We start from the raw sequence: 16847 nt of genomic DNA, 5'->3' as shown, positions 1-16847 counted from the left end.
AAAACCATAAAATGTTAACAAGCTATTCTGGTCATTTTGCAGTTGGCTCCTTTTTATTTTTATTTTTTATTTATTTATTTTAAGATTTTATTTATTTGACAGAGACAGAGAGAGAGCACAAGTAGGCAGAGAGGCAGGCAGAGGGAGAGGGAGAAGCAGGCTCCCCGCCAAGCAGGGAGCCCGATGCAGGGCTCGATCCCAGGACCCTGGGATCCTAACCTGAGCCCAAGGCAGACGCTTAACTGACTGAGCCACCCAGGCACCCCACTTGGCTCCTTTTTACTCAAAATGTTTTTTGAGATAAAATGTATTGATGCAGTTGAAGATATATATTTTTTATCACAGCATTCATCTTAAATGTGTACCACTTTTTATCCATCTCCCTATCTATGGATGTTTAAGTTATTTCTAATTTTTTGCTATTATAAACCATACCATGGTACAGGGTATCCTTCTGTACAGATTGTTGCTATTGAAAAAGTACATGAAAGAAGATTTTTCCCCACAACTGATCTATATATTATTTCAGATTATTAATATATCTGGACTCTTTTAGAGACTATTTGTGTGTATTATGTAAGGTGAAGTATTTTTTCCATTTTGTTAGCAAATTTTCAAACATTATTACCTCTTGCATACTTTCCCCATTTGTTTCATCTGCTTCATGTAGCAGGGTAGTTTATGTGCATACATTTGTTCATTGTGTCTTTATTCTTTACTGAGAAATATTTTTTATATTAAGTCATTCTGTTTACTTTTCTCCATAGTACTCGTCTATCCTTGACCTGCTCATTTGTTCAGAAGCTCTTTCCTGCCACCATTATATAATCTCTATTGATTTGTTCACTTTTGCATCCCAGCACATAGAATAATACTTGGCACATAGTAGATGCTCAATAAACATTTACTGAATAAACTGTATTAATAAATGTTTAAATTGGCCAGCATATACAGTCATTTTCTATGCTATATCTAATAGTCACAGAAAAAATGTTATATTAGCTCTCAAATTTAGCTATCAAACAAGTTTAGAGAAGGCACTGATAAGTAAAAAAATAAGTCATATACTACCAACCTTTTGCCCCAGACAACTCTACTATTACACTTAAAAAGGTATATATATTATGAAAAATCACATAGGAACTTTAGAAAAAAAACTTGGGAAAATAAAAAGATACACGTAACATGTGATATCATCATTGTGAAATAACTACTATTAAAATGTCTTTAGGAATTTCTACATCTGATCTACTCTGCCACATTTTATTGACAATTTTCTATATCAGCATCACAAAGGAAAGATCATATCTCAAATAGGCTAATTGTTATTTATTTATTTATTTATTTATTTTTTAAAGATTTTTTTTTAATTTATTTATTTGAGAGAGAGAGAATGAGAGAGAGCAAGCACATGAGGGGGGGGAGGGTCAGAGGGAGAAGCAGACTCCCTGCCGAGCAGGGAGCCCGATGTGGGGACTCGATCCAGGGACTCCAGGATCATGACCTGAGCCGAAGACAGTTGCTTAACCAACTGAGCCACCCAGGCGCCCCAAATAGGCTAGGTTTTAACAATGTATAGTATAATTGCAGTTTGTGCTTTTTCTTTTCTCTTTGGCCTTAGATATATTTTTAAATCTGTAGGATAAGAAGTTTACTACGTCCTAACATTCTTTTTATTTGGCCACATTTCCACTGTTCTAATATCCTGGAAATTCTTAAATGATACATATTTACTCTATTTGGTATCATGACTGATTTTCTTGGTTCTTAATCCATTTTTTTAAAAAAACTGTGTCATCGTATTCATCATATCCATATCTCACAGATGTTCTACATTTTCATCCCCTGGGTCAGCTCTATTCTCCCTGAAACATCTGCAAATTTATTATGTATTTTAAAGATCTGAAGAGATGCATTTTTTACTTATGGGAGAAAATTACTATTTCTGGTAAATCATTAGTTTGTTAGTGGATCTTGAACCATTAATCTAAACTTCTGCAGTTAAAGAACATGACCATTTCCCATGATAAGTATGACAGTATTCACAGTTCAAAGAGCGAAAGTAAACGCAGACGAGATCCTTGGGTCTCAGTTAAAAGACAGATCTACCTGAAGTCTGAAATAAAAAGAAAATCAAACCAATAATTTTTAACATTGAAGTTGTTGGGGAGAAGATATCATAAAAATAAAATTCATTTTGTTTAAACAATGAGCTAATTTTTATTTAAAAAGGCTATAAGAAGCTCATTCACACATACATTTTTCATTAATCTAACACTATACCTTATGTCCTTTTAAAATAGTTGAAATGATCCCTTATAGCCAAAGCAATGTTGTCAGTGTACTATTCCATTTATAGCATGTTTTCAGAAAGATAATGGGTCACAGATGATGACATGAATCCTCAAGAACTATTTTCTTATAAGAAGAGTTCATGACCCTTCAAGATAAGCGATTTTATCATGGAAATAAGGAATAGTACAGGAGATCCTATTTCAAAAATAAATTTTCATTTATTTTGACATTTAAATGGAACAACATTTTTCTGATAATAGATTTTTTAAAGATAAAAGCCAACATATAGCATGATTACAGATGTTCAAATTAATGTGAAGAACGTGTTCCAAAGAAGAGAGATGTTTGAAAGAGAAAAAGTTATCTTCCTCTCTTTTAGAAACATCAAAAATGGTCGTAAGAAATCTGTTTCTTAGGTTTTCCTAGGACTGCATGACCTTGAGCTAGCCAGTCATCGTACTTCCTTATTGTCAAATAAATTCAGATTAATATTCAGCGAGAAAAAGATTCTTGGAAAGTTTAGAATAAAATGTATAATTATACTTTGTTGGTAAGTGATGTAGTATAGGTCATCTTGTGACCATCTGTCTTTTCCTAACAGCTCCAGGTCAAGATCTTAACCATGATCTTAACCATAACGCTATTTTCACTACTTAGAGATTTGATCACAGTTTGTGATTTCCTTCTCACTCATGACTCTCTAACCCTTTCTTTAATGTTAATCTCCTCTTTTGTAATAGCTTTCCTGGAAATTGGTGGATCTGTTCTACATCTTCCTTGTTTCCCACAGTTATGCTTAGTTATACCACTGAGCTTTACTTTCTTTGCTGCCTCCCTGGCACACGGACAATATATTTCTGCTCCCGGACTGTCTGGTAATTCAACCATCTTCTCTTCACACAAGCCAAGTCCAACTTCAGTGATGACGGGTTGGCCACACACCAAGGTCTTACTTTTAGTTATTCTTGCCTGGTTATTTATCACAAAGAATGTACCACATATAGTTCATTAGAAAAATGTTATCAATTGTAATGAGCTAAAGTGGTAGTAAATTGTGACGAATCTGATTTGTGTATTGATTAAAGCTAGAAAAAAATATCATCATGACTGGTAACGTAAAGTCACACAATGGAATTGGTGGGATTTGTGACAGGACTATGACATAGCAAAAGCAAACTTTTCATTTTTATGCTTTTCAAGTTTATATAAAAGCAAATTCTGATCCATACAACAATTCTTTGAGTTAGATATTTTTATAAATTTTACAGTCGATGGGCCTAAGGCTTAGAGTTTAATAACTTGTTCTAGGAAATACATCTACCAAGTTGCAGAGAGGGTCTCAAACTCTGGTACTTGACTTTTTCAATGACAGTATGCCTACCTTAGGAATTAACAGATAAGATATAAGTTGTATTATAAGAGGAGAAAAAGGGAGGAGAAGATAGGTTTCACCTACCCCCTCATTTTTTTTCCTTTTTTATTTGGCCAGAAAATATCTTTTACTATTCTAAAATATTGCCAGAGTGTATTCATTTTAGGGATGGGGTGAAGGGTGGTTTCAGGCTTTTCTATCTATCTCCATTAGAATGGGTTAATTTATTACAGTTGTTACTTCAGTGTAGCCATTTTAGAAGAACTGGAGTTTGTTGGCGGTTAAGAACTGAGGAAGTCCATTTTAATAGGAAACAGAGATTTCCCTAGAAGAGGGTCTGGAGCTGTGACTGGGAAGATGGGGAGGGAGAAGCCTGTGGGAGTTGAAAGGGTATGAAAAGGAACCCTGGACAAATTTAGCCCATTCTCTTCTGCACTGAGGACCAGAGAAGAAACCTGGGATGAAAGTTAGGCAAGACGAGGCTTAGTAAGATGATACTCTGATTCAGTTTTCTTTCCTGTCTCATTCATCTTACCCTGGTTCTGCTAAGAAAGTCATTGTCAAAAGATAGGGTTTCATGGCGGGGCACTTCTGTTCACGTCAGTTAAGAGAACAATCTGTTGCGGTTAAGATTGACGGGGTGAACTGAGGTGGGTGGGGAGGCCGAGGCAGTAGCTGCCACTTGTGCTTTGTTCTATCATTAATGGGAAACAGACAGCCCAAACACCTCTTGTAAATGCTCAGATTTACCTCAATCAGACATTGTAGGCACTATTATGGCCTCCTTTATTCTGTCTTGGAACTATGAGTATGCAGGCCCTTTCAAGAAGGCACCAGCATTTTTACATGTTTCATTCTCTGAAGAGTTATCTGAATAGAAATTAGTGAGCTCCTTCTTAGGATCAGGTTACATGCCAGGGCACATATTTGCCTTTCACAGATCCCTTCAGAGGGACCCAAAGGGCAGCTGGGCATTTTATATAGGAAGAGAGAACTTATAAGAATAGCCACATGTTTGGTGAATGAATTTAAATACAATGAAGGAGTTACAGAGTCTATTTCAATTTAATAACTTCATATCCTTTAAACATGAACATTTACTTAAAAGCCCGAGTTATCCCTTTCCAAGTGGAATAACCTTTCCACACAAGTTCTTCCTTATTCACCAAGTTATTTTTTCCCCACTTAGAAAATTTCATTGCTTAATGACTCATATTTATTTGATGAGAGGATTACATAAGCACTAGAGATAAACTAGAGAATAAAGAATATAGTCTGTTATCAGACAATGTCTTTAAAATATTTTTAAAAATAAATATTTTTAGAGGGATGCCTGGGTGGCTCAGTAGGTTAAGCGTCTGCCTTTGGCTCAGGTCATGTTCCCAGGGTCCTGGGATTGAGCCCTACATCGGGCTCCCTGCTCAGCGGGGAGTCTGCTTCTCCCTTTCTCTCTGTCCCTCTCCCGACTCGTGCTTTCTCTCTCTCTCTCTCAAATACATAAATAAATAAAATCTTTAAATAAAATAAAAGAAAATATTTTTAGAAAGTTTTGGAAATTTAAAATAAATATCCTAAATTTTCATGGCAGGTTTTCTCTAATTTTGTGATGGACTAGATTATTAATCAGTAGGCTATAAATTATGAGATGAGCCAATGACTGCCCATGTGAGATTGTAATCTGTGGACAAATAGCTGAAATGATTTGTTTGTATGAATTTAACATATATTTTACCATTTTATAAAATTTCCCCGCTTGATTATAAATACTGCTTTCAGAGAATTGACCAGAATCTATATATTAAGTTTACAGATGGTTATTTTCATATAACATTTGCTTCCTAATCTGAGGATATATTTGGACTTTAAAATATAGTAGCAGTTTACAGTGAGGTGAAGAGCACCTGCTCTCCTGATCCAAGACACAAGTGTTTGACAAATGCAAAAACTGTTCCTCAACTTTTTTTTTTCTCAAAAGGCACGCTAGTTTAAATACTTTCCTGGTACTTAGAAAAGTCATAATTTTCTAACATCTCAGTCAGAACTCTTGTGGTTAATATTTTGTACTTTCTCTATAATTACTGACTTGCATATTCATGTGTAGTTTAATTTAGGGGAAAGTGACTACCAGGGAAAGGCCCTGGCCTATTAGGTAGGGATGATAATCACATTCTTATTTCACTTGTTGAAAGGGCTAATTGTGGAGTGCTTCCAGAAAGAACCTATCCCACGTTCTGTGTTGTGTATGAGATTGAAGCCCTGGTGATTAGCTGGTTTAACTCAGAAGGGTTTGAGAGAGAATAATATATATCTTATTAACCTTGACACTTATCTTCTAAACTCTGAAAATTCTGATTTATCTTGAAAGGAAAAGGTGATCCTAAATTTTCAAAAGATGAGCAAGACAGAAATTTAACTTGTAGATATTTCCTCTTTTGAATATTGTTATTCATTTTCAGGATAGTAATACAACTCATTATGCATTTCAAATCATTCAAAATGTTGCATTGGAAGGTGGAGTTGGAAGCAATTTTAATTAATTCATATTAAAACAAATTAATTAAATCAGAATTTCTGATAACATACTAGCATATATTAAATTTTATATTTAGACTTTAAATTTTTGGCAATAAGCAAATTTGCAGTAAAATAGTAGATGATATTCAACCAACTTATAAAGTAAAATGTTTCTTCAAAGGTTTAGCACAGCAATTATGGATATGCAAATTATTTTGCTAAATAAAAATATTGCCTGTGTTAAAAAGTTGAATAGTATCTATTTAGGAATATATTCAAGCAGTTCTACCTCATATACATAAGCAGTAAATTTGCATTCCTTTAAATTTTTATGAAACGATGTTTGAAACTGTACTTCAAACAGTCTGGACACCCCTTGGGTCCATGAAGGAAAGATGTGAAATGATCAGAGGGGGAAGGATCCAAAGAGGCAGAAACATAATGATTAGAAAGCCAGAAGAGATTATTGTCAAGGTTGTCAAGAGAGTAGTTTTGAGAAACAGTACATGTTAACAGTGTTAATAATGCAGCAGAAAGGTCTGGTAAAATAAAGGCTGGAAAGATTACATTGCACTTGGCAATTTGGAGTTCACTGATGACCTTTCTAAAAGTAGTTTGAGTGGAATGGTATGGTTGAAAATCAGATTGTTGAGGCTGATAGACAAAAGGGGAAGTGAAAAATTAGATACATCAGGGTTAATTTTTTCAAGTCTGGATGGTAAAGGAAGGCAGTAGGGTAAGAGGAAATTGCATGGTTAAGGAGGAAGTTTTGAGGAAAAGAGGCAATTGATCATGTTTGTATGTAATGGGGAAAAGCCCATTGTCAGGAGAGAAGGTAAAAAGAAGGGAGAACTGAGTTGATCAATAAATACTTATTGAATACCTGAATTCCTTTATCTTGTTAGTACAAATGAAGTTACACAAAGAAGCAGCTTCTTCTTTGAACTCTGTTTAAAGTTCAAAATCAGGACAAGATAAAAAGAATAGGAGTTACAAAGATGTATTTGTGTCTGAAGTTTATTGATGATGCAATCAAACTATTTAAAAAACCTACTTCCATTATTGTTTTTCCTTATCAAATTTCATATAATTGGGACGTATTTCCTATTTCCTATTCTGAGGATGAGTTTGGGTAAGAATAATATTGATTCTTAAATGTTTGCTAAAATTCACCAATAGCCACCAGTGACTAGATTCTTCTTTGTGGGAGGATTATTATTATTCAATTCATTTAATAGATATAGAAATATGTATTTAACAAACATAGGACTATTCAAAGTTTCTGTTTTTTCTGTGTTGATAAGTTGTGTTTTTCTAAAAATGTGTCAATTTCCCTTAACGTTTCAAATTAATTGGCATAAATTTTTCAGTAATTTTTATTATCTTCAACTATTAGTAGGAAGTATAAATCATTCCTGATATTGGTAACTTGTATATTTTTTACTTTTTTCTTGGTCAGTCTTTTCAGAGATTTATAAATTTTATTAGTCTTTTCAAAGAACAAACTTGCCTTTGTTGATTTTTTTTTCTATTATAGGTTTATTTATATTTCATTGCTTTTTATTCTTTAGTACTTCCAGTCTTCAGTTTTCTTTGGATTTAATTTGTTATTGTTTATTCTAATTTCTTGAGATTTATACTTAGATAATCTATTTTCAGTCTTTTTTTGGATATAATAAACATTTAAAGACAAATTTTTCTTTAAGCACAGTTCTACATGCATCCCACAAGTTTTGAAATACCATATTTTCATTATTATGTAGCTTAAAATATTTTTAAATTTATATATTTTTTTAACCCATGAGCTATTTAAAAAGTGTTTTCCTTTATTTATTTTATTTTATTTTATTATGTTATGTTAGTCACCATACAATAAAAGTGTTTTCCTAAGTTCAAAATATTTCAGTTTTTTTTTTTTAAAGATTATTTATTTATTTATTAGAGAATGAGCAGGAGAGAAACAGCATGAGAGGGGAGAGGGTCAGAGGGAGAAGCAGGCTCCCCACTGAGCCGGGAGCCCGATGTGGGACTCGATCCCAGGACCCTGGGATCATGACCTGAGCTGAAGGCAGTCGCTTAACCAACTGAGCCACCCAGGCACCCCAAAATATTTGAGGTTTTTAAAGACGATATTTTTGGTAATGATTTTTGGCTTAATCCTACTGTAGTATAGAACTTCTATGAACTCAGTATTTTAAAATTTGTTGAGATTGGCTTTGTTACTTAGCATATTGTCAATTTTGGTAAATATTTTATGTACACTTAAAAACAATGTGTATTCTGAAGCTTAGGGTGCAGTGTTTTACATGTGTCAGGTCAGTGTTGATAATTGTGTTATTCAAATTGTCTATGTCCTCACTGTGTGTGTGTGTGTGTGTATGTTCTTGTTCTGTCAATTGCTGAGAGAAGTGTGTTAAAATCCTCCACCCTTAACCAACTGAGCCACCAGGTGCTCCAAAATCTTCCATCCTAATTACATATTTGAATGTTTATCAAATTTTAGTTTTTTTCAAATTTCACTTTATACATTTGAGACTCTATTACTATGTACATACAGATTTGAATTTTACATCTTTCTGGTGAACTGACACTGATACATAATGAGATGTCTCTCTTTATCTTTAGTAATGCTTCTGCCTTGAAGTTTATTCTGTCTGATACAGCCTTAGAAGTATAGATAGGTAAGTATATTGTATTTTTATAGTTAATGTTTGCCTGGTATATTTCTGTCTACTTAAAAAAAAACATTTTGGGCCTTTATGTTTTAATGTGTGTCTTGTAAACATATAGTTGTTATTTGATCTATTCTATAATCTTTGAGTTTTAGTTGAAGTATTTAGTTCTTCTACAGTAAGGTAATTATTGTTATATTTAGCTTAAATCTTTAAAAAATTTTCCTGTGTTTTATTTTCCCTTTTTCTCTCCTTTCCTTCTTTCTTTAGGGTTAATCGAGGGATTTCTATCATTCCTTTTTTTTTTTTTTTACCCGAAGTGTGTAAGAAGCAGAAGGATGGGACATTTTACTCATTTTATACTTTGAGTACTCTCATGGAACCACTTTTTCTTGACTTATGTTTTTTAATAGATACTGTAAAAAATAAAGCTATCTATTTTGCTCAGTTTCTGAAAAATTACTTGGACAATTTACCACAGAATTTTCTATTGCTTTCAGGTGAGATCAGTGAAGGTTCCTATTTGGCTCACGTTTCAGAAAGATCATTTCAAAACAGGTAGAGGGTCATGACAGAAGTAAAATATACATATTTAACCTTTGATTTATATTGAAGGTGAGAGGAGATTATGATTAAATTTGCTTTGTCAATGAATCATTAAGATCTGGGTTCCTATTACAGGAAAAAGGTAAGTCAATGGGGTAAAAGATAAAAAAAAAAGCTAAAATAGCTACTCTATTATTTTCAAAGTAAATAATTGTGGAATAACATGCATATAACTACCTCAACAATTTAAAGGTCAGTTGCTCCTTTAAATAATTCAGAGGTGAATAGGTAATTTTTGTGTATCTTGGTTCTTTTTTTGTGTATGTGTGTATCTTGGTTCTTATTTTCCTCTGTTAAAAAATTGGTGTTAAGGGCAATACCACGAATATAGAAGTCTTTCTTTTGTTCCAATGTTTTTTTCCTACCAGACTCTAGGCAAATTTCTAAAAATATTTGTACCTGTCTAAGCAGGGTATCTAAATGTCACTGCATATTAGAATTTTGATTACTTCTGTCCATCTGGTTGGAATGCAGAATATAATTATGAAGTAAACTGAAACTGAATTTTGTGAGTCCTTGAAATTTCCATTTTTTTTGTCTTAAATCATTAATTCAGTTGAGGCAATTTGAATTTGAATTGTAATTGAGGACTTTTCCCACTAACCCTTAAATTTGGCTTTAATTTCCTCGCCTGTTCGTTAAGAGTCTATGAAATGTTTGCATGTGGCTGCTTCTGTGAAGTGAGGCATGTCCAGTGTGTTTAGTTTCCTTGGAAGCAGACACTCCCCATCCTGAGGAAATTTTCATTTTAGTGATGGTGAGGAACAGAAATGACATAAGTAAAGATTACTTCCCCTTCTCTATTATTCTTTCATCCTATCCCCAAATGAGCTCAAACAACAAACTGTCTAAAGTCTCCTAATGTATGAAATATGTTAAGAAAGACATACCAGGGCACCTGGGTGGCTCAGTTTGTTAAGCGTCTTCCTTCGGCTCAGGTCATGATCCTGGGGTCCTAGGATCAAGTCCCACATCAGGCTCCCCCTGCTCTGCGGGGGGGGGGCCTGCTTCTCCCTCTCCCTCTGCCTGCCACTCCCCCTGCTTGTGCTCGCTCTGTCAAATAAATAAATAAAATCTTAAAAAAAAAAAAAAGACATACCATTCAGAATAAAAAACAATCTCTAAGCACCACAATGCTTACTTAATAGACCCTTATCTTGCACTTGCCACGTATCAGAACTTGTGCCAAACATTTCCAAATGTTTACTCATTTTGAGCCTTCTAACACCCATAGAAGATAGATACTGTTACTATTCACATTGTACATATGAGGATACTGAGAGGTGAGAAACATGGCCAAGGTCACAAAGCCACTAGAATGGAGCTCGGATTCAAACTTTCCAACCTGCGTTATTAACTGCTTTGTTGTGGCATCCCAGTAAATGATGATGAGTTTATTGCATTATTGTAAGTAAAAAATGATGGCCTGGGGCATCTGTGTTTATAGTGAGTTCTTTGCTTTACAATTAGTGTGTAACTCACTGGTGCATTTTCCTTATTAGATGGTATTAAGGGCAGAAACATTATCTGTTCTTTGCATCCTCTGAGTTTCTTAGCCAAACACACCATAAGCATTTAACAGTTATACTCTAAATGGAGTCTTATTTGCAGATGAATAGTCCCTGTCACAAACCTTGTATTGCCCTGAATTAGGCCTTTAACTTCTCAGATTGCCTAATTACCCAGCAATTAGGTTCAGTGTAAGGCCACTATATTGAACATCTCCAGGAGGTGCCACTCACATAGCACACATGGCAGATGGCACAGCCCATGTGGCCAAATGCATTGGCCCTGCTGTACAAGCCAACATTCTTTGGTCTGGGTCATTAATTATGAATGACTGCCTGACTGCCTTGATGAAGCCAGTATATGCTAGTATCCCCAAGGAAGTGAACAGAACACGTGATAGAGCTAATTGCAGTGAGTAATTCACTCATTCACTGAGACACTGTAATGTACTGGTTAAGGACCGAGGTCTAGATGCAGAATAACCAACTCAGATCCTGACCCTACTCTTCACCTCCTGGTGACCTCTGGCAAATCCAACATCCAACACTTCAGAGAGTTCTCACTTATAAATGGAAATTTTGGTTCCTACCTCCTTGGATTTTTGTGGAGACTAAGTGAGTTAAAGTAAGAAAAGTGTTTAGACTAGTGCCTAACTCTTAGAATGGCTATAACAAGCGTTAACTATATTTAAAATTATTATAAATATAATAATTATATGACATAAAGTTAAATATGTTATATTGACAATGACTTAATCTCCCTGGTCCTATGTTTTCTCATTTATAAATGGAGAGGAGGAAGTAGAAGATGAGGTGGGTGAGGTAGGGTAAAGAGGGTGTGAAGGTGGGGATGAAGGAGGTTGAATTGAGATCATTATTTATCAAGCTTTTGAATTTCACAACCAGTGAAATGTGTGTATACACATACATACATACACATATATGTTATATTGGGGATTGATTTGCTAGAAGTACTCACAGAACTCAGATTAAAATCAGCAGCAGAAAAAGGTGCAGAGGGTGGAGACTGGGAGAGACAAGATTCAAGCTTTCCACTGTGCTCTCCCATTGGGGTTACACACACGGCAGGCAGTGCTTAATGCTCCCAGCAATCACACATGACAACACGTGTGGCCAACCAGGAAGTACACGGGATCCTTTATGTCTAGGGTTGGTACTGGGAGTCAGTCAAATAGTCATGGAGTGCTCCTGTGACTGACCCTAGGTACTCAGTCTCCAGTCTGTTCCGGAAGTCAAATACATACAGCATGGCTGAGGGTCCTAGGTGAATGAAAATAGGCATTTACCATAAATCACATTTGTATCAGAAAGTATCTGGCATGACCCAAGGCCCAAGTATACAAGAACACTTGGTTAGGCAGGATATTCCCAGGGCTTACAGGTTATTTCCCAGGGGCCAAAGGAGGAATGTATAGGGTTTGGACAAACCGGGCCTGAGTTAACCTTCACTGCACATACATATACACATATACATATGCAAATATATATGTGTGTATATACGTATATATATACACATACACATATTTAAGGTTTTGGTGAGGGTGAGTATAGGAGAAAAATTATTAAATTATCAACTTTTAAATTTACAAGTTAAGCCATTAAAACTATATTCTACTACCCTCATCATTTCATAAAAAATGACCATTTTAACAGCAAAAAAGGGAGGAAGGACTTAATTGTAAAAGAAGAATGTTCTTACCATGAAAAAACATTTATACACATGCATGTACACACAGAGAATGGAAATATTATTAAGATGTACACATTTATAACATAAAACCTTACAGGATTCCTATATATAAATATTTCCATGAACAACTATCAGTTTCGGAATCTATATTTTATTATATACCACAAAGTAGATCTTATTCATCCATAGCTTTCTACTCACAGCTTTTTCCTTTTTTTTTTTTTTAAGATGTTATTTATTTATTTGACAGAGAGAGGTAACGGGAGCAGGAACACAAGCAGGAGGAGTGGGAGAGGGAGAAGCAGGGAGCCCGATGCAGGGCTCGATCCCAGGACCCTGGGATCATGACCTGAGCCGAAGGCAGACACTTAATGACTGAGCCACCCAGGCGCCCCACACAGCTTTTTCCTATATTGTGTTATTTTTTCACAGATTAATGTAAAAAAATACTATTCCGGGCGCCTGGGTGGCTCAGTTGGTTAAGCGACTGCCTTCGGCTCAGGTCATGATCCCGGAGTCCCGGGATCGAGACCCACATTGGGCTCCCGGCTCAGCGGGGAGCCTGCTTCTCCCTCTGACCTTATCCCCTCTCATGCTGTTTCTCTCTCTCTCTCTCTCTCAAATAAATAAATAAAAAATAAAAAATAAAAAAAAATACTATTCCACATAGGAATGTCGAGCAAAATAGAAAACATATATTTTATTTGAAAGGTTCTGGGAAAACTGAGAAAGTCTAAGCAATGATTGCCCCATGGTTTTGGCTACACTTGGGGTGACTGGTCAATGAGGGCTTCATGAAGGAAGCTCAAGGGTTCTCACACTGAGAACTGTGAACTTGGCAGTGGGGGAGAGGGGCGTGCAGCAGCTGTTTCAAAAGGAGCAGTCCAGAATTTCTCTGAGAAAAATGTTTTGGATCAAAACAATACTAGACCACAGAAAAATATTTGGAAACCACTGGGCTAGATGAGCTTTTTGAGTTCTGCTGCAAATTACCTGATTTGGGGGGAATACAATTTAAAAAAAAATAGACATTGCTTTTAAAAGGTTTGTGATATAGCTTCAGGAACAAAACTAACAGGAATGAAAGAGTACCAAGGAATTAAATGCCAAATGAATGGACTAACTCTATGGAGATCAGAAGATTTTAGAATGATGGGAAGTCTGAGGGAAGATGTGAAATTTGATCTGGGCCATAAAGAACTAGTAGTAGGAGAGAGAGAGGCTTTCTAGGTGGGAGGAAGAGCCTGAGCTGAGGCACAGACTATCATAGATCCTTCTAGTGCTGGTGGTGGCTTTACCAGCTCAAGTGGAAAGGGTCTTAGAGAACGGTAGAGTGAAAACAATTTTGATTTCCTAGGGAAGGACCAAATTAGGGAGGTCTAGAAAGTTAGGCGGCAGAGTTGGACTATGAATTGTGGTGGACAACAAGTATAGATTTTTGAGCAGGAGAGTGTAATTTCTCAGGAGATACATACTGGGCACTACTATATGCCAGACACCATCCATAGTGCCTATAGAGTGACTATGTCAGAGACCATCAATGCTGCTAAGTCCTGGACAACTGGCTCTCTGGGGGAAAAATAAGTCCTGATTCATAATATAAATCTGTAATGTAAATACACCTGCCAGAGCCAATTTCAAGTTATCATCATGACATCAGGGGATTCAGAGTTGAGAAGACACAGGCTCACGGTCTCCTCTTGCTAGCTGGTGCGAGCCAGCTCGTGCCCACCACTGGATAGCCCCAGCTGTCTTGAATTTTAGAAGTGATGTTTCTGTAAGATTCAGCTCACGAAATGCTGAGGATGACTTGGCCGCGGGAGGAGATACCAGCCCCAAGCTGTTTCCTGGATCCAGACAGAGAGCACAAGCAACGAACGGTATGTAGGCGCGGGGGCAATGGGAATGGGAAGCAGTGAGGACAATGGAATTATTTTAAAGAAAGCAATGGCGGGATTTGGAAACACAAGTGTGGGTGATGAAGGGAAAGCCAAAGATTGATTTCACAGCCTTGAATTCAGTAGACTGGGAGGACTATTATTAGAAAAGGAATGGTTGGCATATTATCTGTCCTAACCCTGCACTCCAGTGCCCCTTCACCCTAGCAGCTGAGGATCCTTCACTTCTTTTTTTGGCTTAATCCTATCCCGGGCTCTGGGACTAACCCTGGCCTCTGCTAAGTAAGTTCTTAAAAACTTTATGAGGCACAGCTGTGTGATAAAAGGAACTGAATCTTGGGTTCAGGAACTGAAGGTGTGGTTTCAAATCCTGGCCCTACCACCTGTTAGCAATGCGACCTTGGACAGTTTGCTTCCAGCTGTGAGCTTTCAGTTTCCACATGTGAACACTTAGGATCATTGTGATTAACATTGCACTTTCACGTATACGATCTCATTTAATCTTCGAACTAAACCTGAACAGAAGGCTCAGGTATTGTAAATGCCCGTATTACTCATGAAGGAAATGCAAGTCAGAGGGCTTTGAAGACTTCCCGAGGACTTATAGCTCACAAGAGAAACAGGAATTCAGGTGTCTTGAATGCAGATATTGATGATAGTTAAATTTTTTTAAATCTTAACTATGTACCAGGGATTTTATATGTGCTGAATGTTTTACTTACATTACCTCGATTAATCTCACCATCACATTGTGAGTTACTACCTCTATTTAAAGGATCTGAGGTTTAGAACTTAGGCCAATTGCCTACATTCACAGAGCTGTTTAGTGAAACCCATATTTTTTCCATGACACACTAGTTTTCTTCTCTTTTATTGTAACATATCAGATGTTATAATAAACTCCAGTTGGAGTTCTTTTTTGTTACTGTTTTGGTATTCTCTAACCTTTAAGCTAAAGAACCAATCCTTCAGTCTCATTTGAAATTAAACATTTACTGGGTTGCCTGCCTGGGTGGCTCAGTCAGTTAAGCGTCTGCCTTCAGCTCAGGTCGTGATCCCAGCGTCCTGGGATGGAGATGGGTCTTGGGATCAAGCCCTGTGTCTGGGCTCCCTGCTTGCTGGGAGGCTGCTTCTCCCTCTCCCTCCACCCCTCCCCCTGATTGTGCTCCTTCTCTCTCTCTCTCATGAATAAACAAAATCTTAAAAAAATGAAATTAAACATTTATAAATACTGAATTTGAGAAACAAGGCAGAGGATCATAGGGGAAGAGAGGAAAAAATGAAACAAGACGAAACCAGAGAGGGAGACAAACCATAAGAGACTTTTAATCTCAGGAAACAAACTGAGGGTTGCTGGAGTGGAGGGTGGTGTGAGGGATGGGGTGGCTGGGTGATGGACATTGGGGAGGGTAAATGTTGTGGTGAGTGCTGGGTGTTGTGTAAGACTGATGAATCACAGACCTGTACCCTTGAAACAAATAATACATTATATGTTAATAAAAAAATTTATAAATATTATAAATGTGTAAACAGTGCAAGTAGAGTTCAATCTGCTCATCATATTTTAATAAAACCATGGCTTTACTGCTCTAAACCAAAGTGTAAGATGATATTTTCTGTAACATATTTTAATCAAATTATTTTAATTAGAAGAATGAATGCACAATTGGGCATTAAAATTAATATTAAATTGATAATGCAGTCATAATTTTAGGGGTTTTTTTTGCATTTTAAAATGTGGATTGCAGTCAGAATTTCACATTTTATAAGAAATTATTTGTGTATTTCTAGGAGCCACGAAGGTGACAATCATTTAAAAACGTTTGGAAAACTGTTTCCAAAAATTGAGAAATAAATTTAAATGACGCAATTAATAGGTAGATTCAATTCCTTGCAAAGAAAATATTTCTAGGCAGTGCCTGAAGAAATGCCATCTGACCAAAGATCATTCAAACTGCCAGGATGTAAGAATAAACCTAAACTATTTCAGAAAATTATATTTAAGTTGTTTAATTATCAGCTTTTCTTATAATTCCAATTAAACATAAATCCACGAAGTATGTACAATTATAAGTTTATGCAATTATGTCTATATGTAAAATTACAGAAGATTGGAAGTAAACAAATAGGCTAGGTAAATTTTTCCCTTTTCTTGGGATATTGGACAAAATTATTGCTCTATGATATAATGGCAAATTTATAATGTATCTTCTGAAAATTCAACCTATATAAGTTGTTATACCAATACCTTTACTTAGAAATATTTGTTTT

At 35.9% G+C, this 16847-nt stretch overlaps 1 long non-coding RNA gene across 1 annotated transcript in view; it reads left to right on the top strand.

Moving 5' to 3' along the window:
* The window catches only part of LOC145721771 (uncharacterized), a 47369-nt gene extending 31382 nt beyond the window's left edge, over window positions 1-15987 (top strand). Inside the window, exon 4 of the long non-coding RNA XR_014145665.1 lies at window positions 14443-15987. This is a non-coding gene — a long non-coding RNA (uncharacterized LOC145721771). The remainder of the gene's footprint in view (window positions 1-14442) is intronic.
* The last annotated feature ends 860 nt before the right edge of the window (window positions 15988-16847 follow it).

The sequence above is a fragment of the Leptonychotes weddellii genome, chromosome 5 (assembly GCF_054177405.1).
Source record: "Leptonychotes weddellii isolate Sample4059 chromosome 5, ASM5417740v2, whole genome shotgun sequence".
Classification (NCBI taxonomy): domain Eukaryota; kingdom Metazoa; phylum Chordata; class Mammalia; order Carnivora; family Phocidae; genus Leptonychotes; species Leptonychotes weddellii.
Note: the sequence above shows the minus strand (reverse complement) of the source record. Positions and strands in the feature narration are given on the sequence as shown.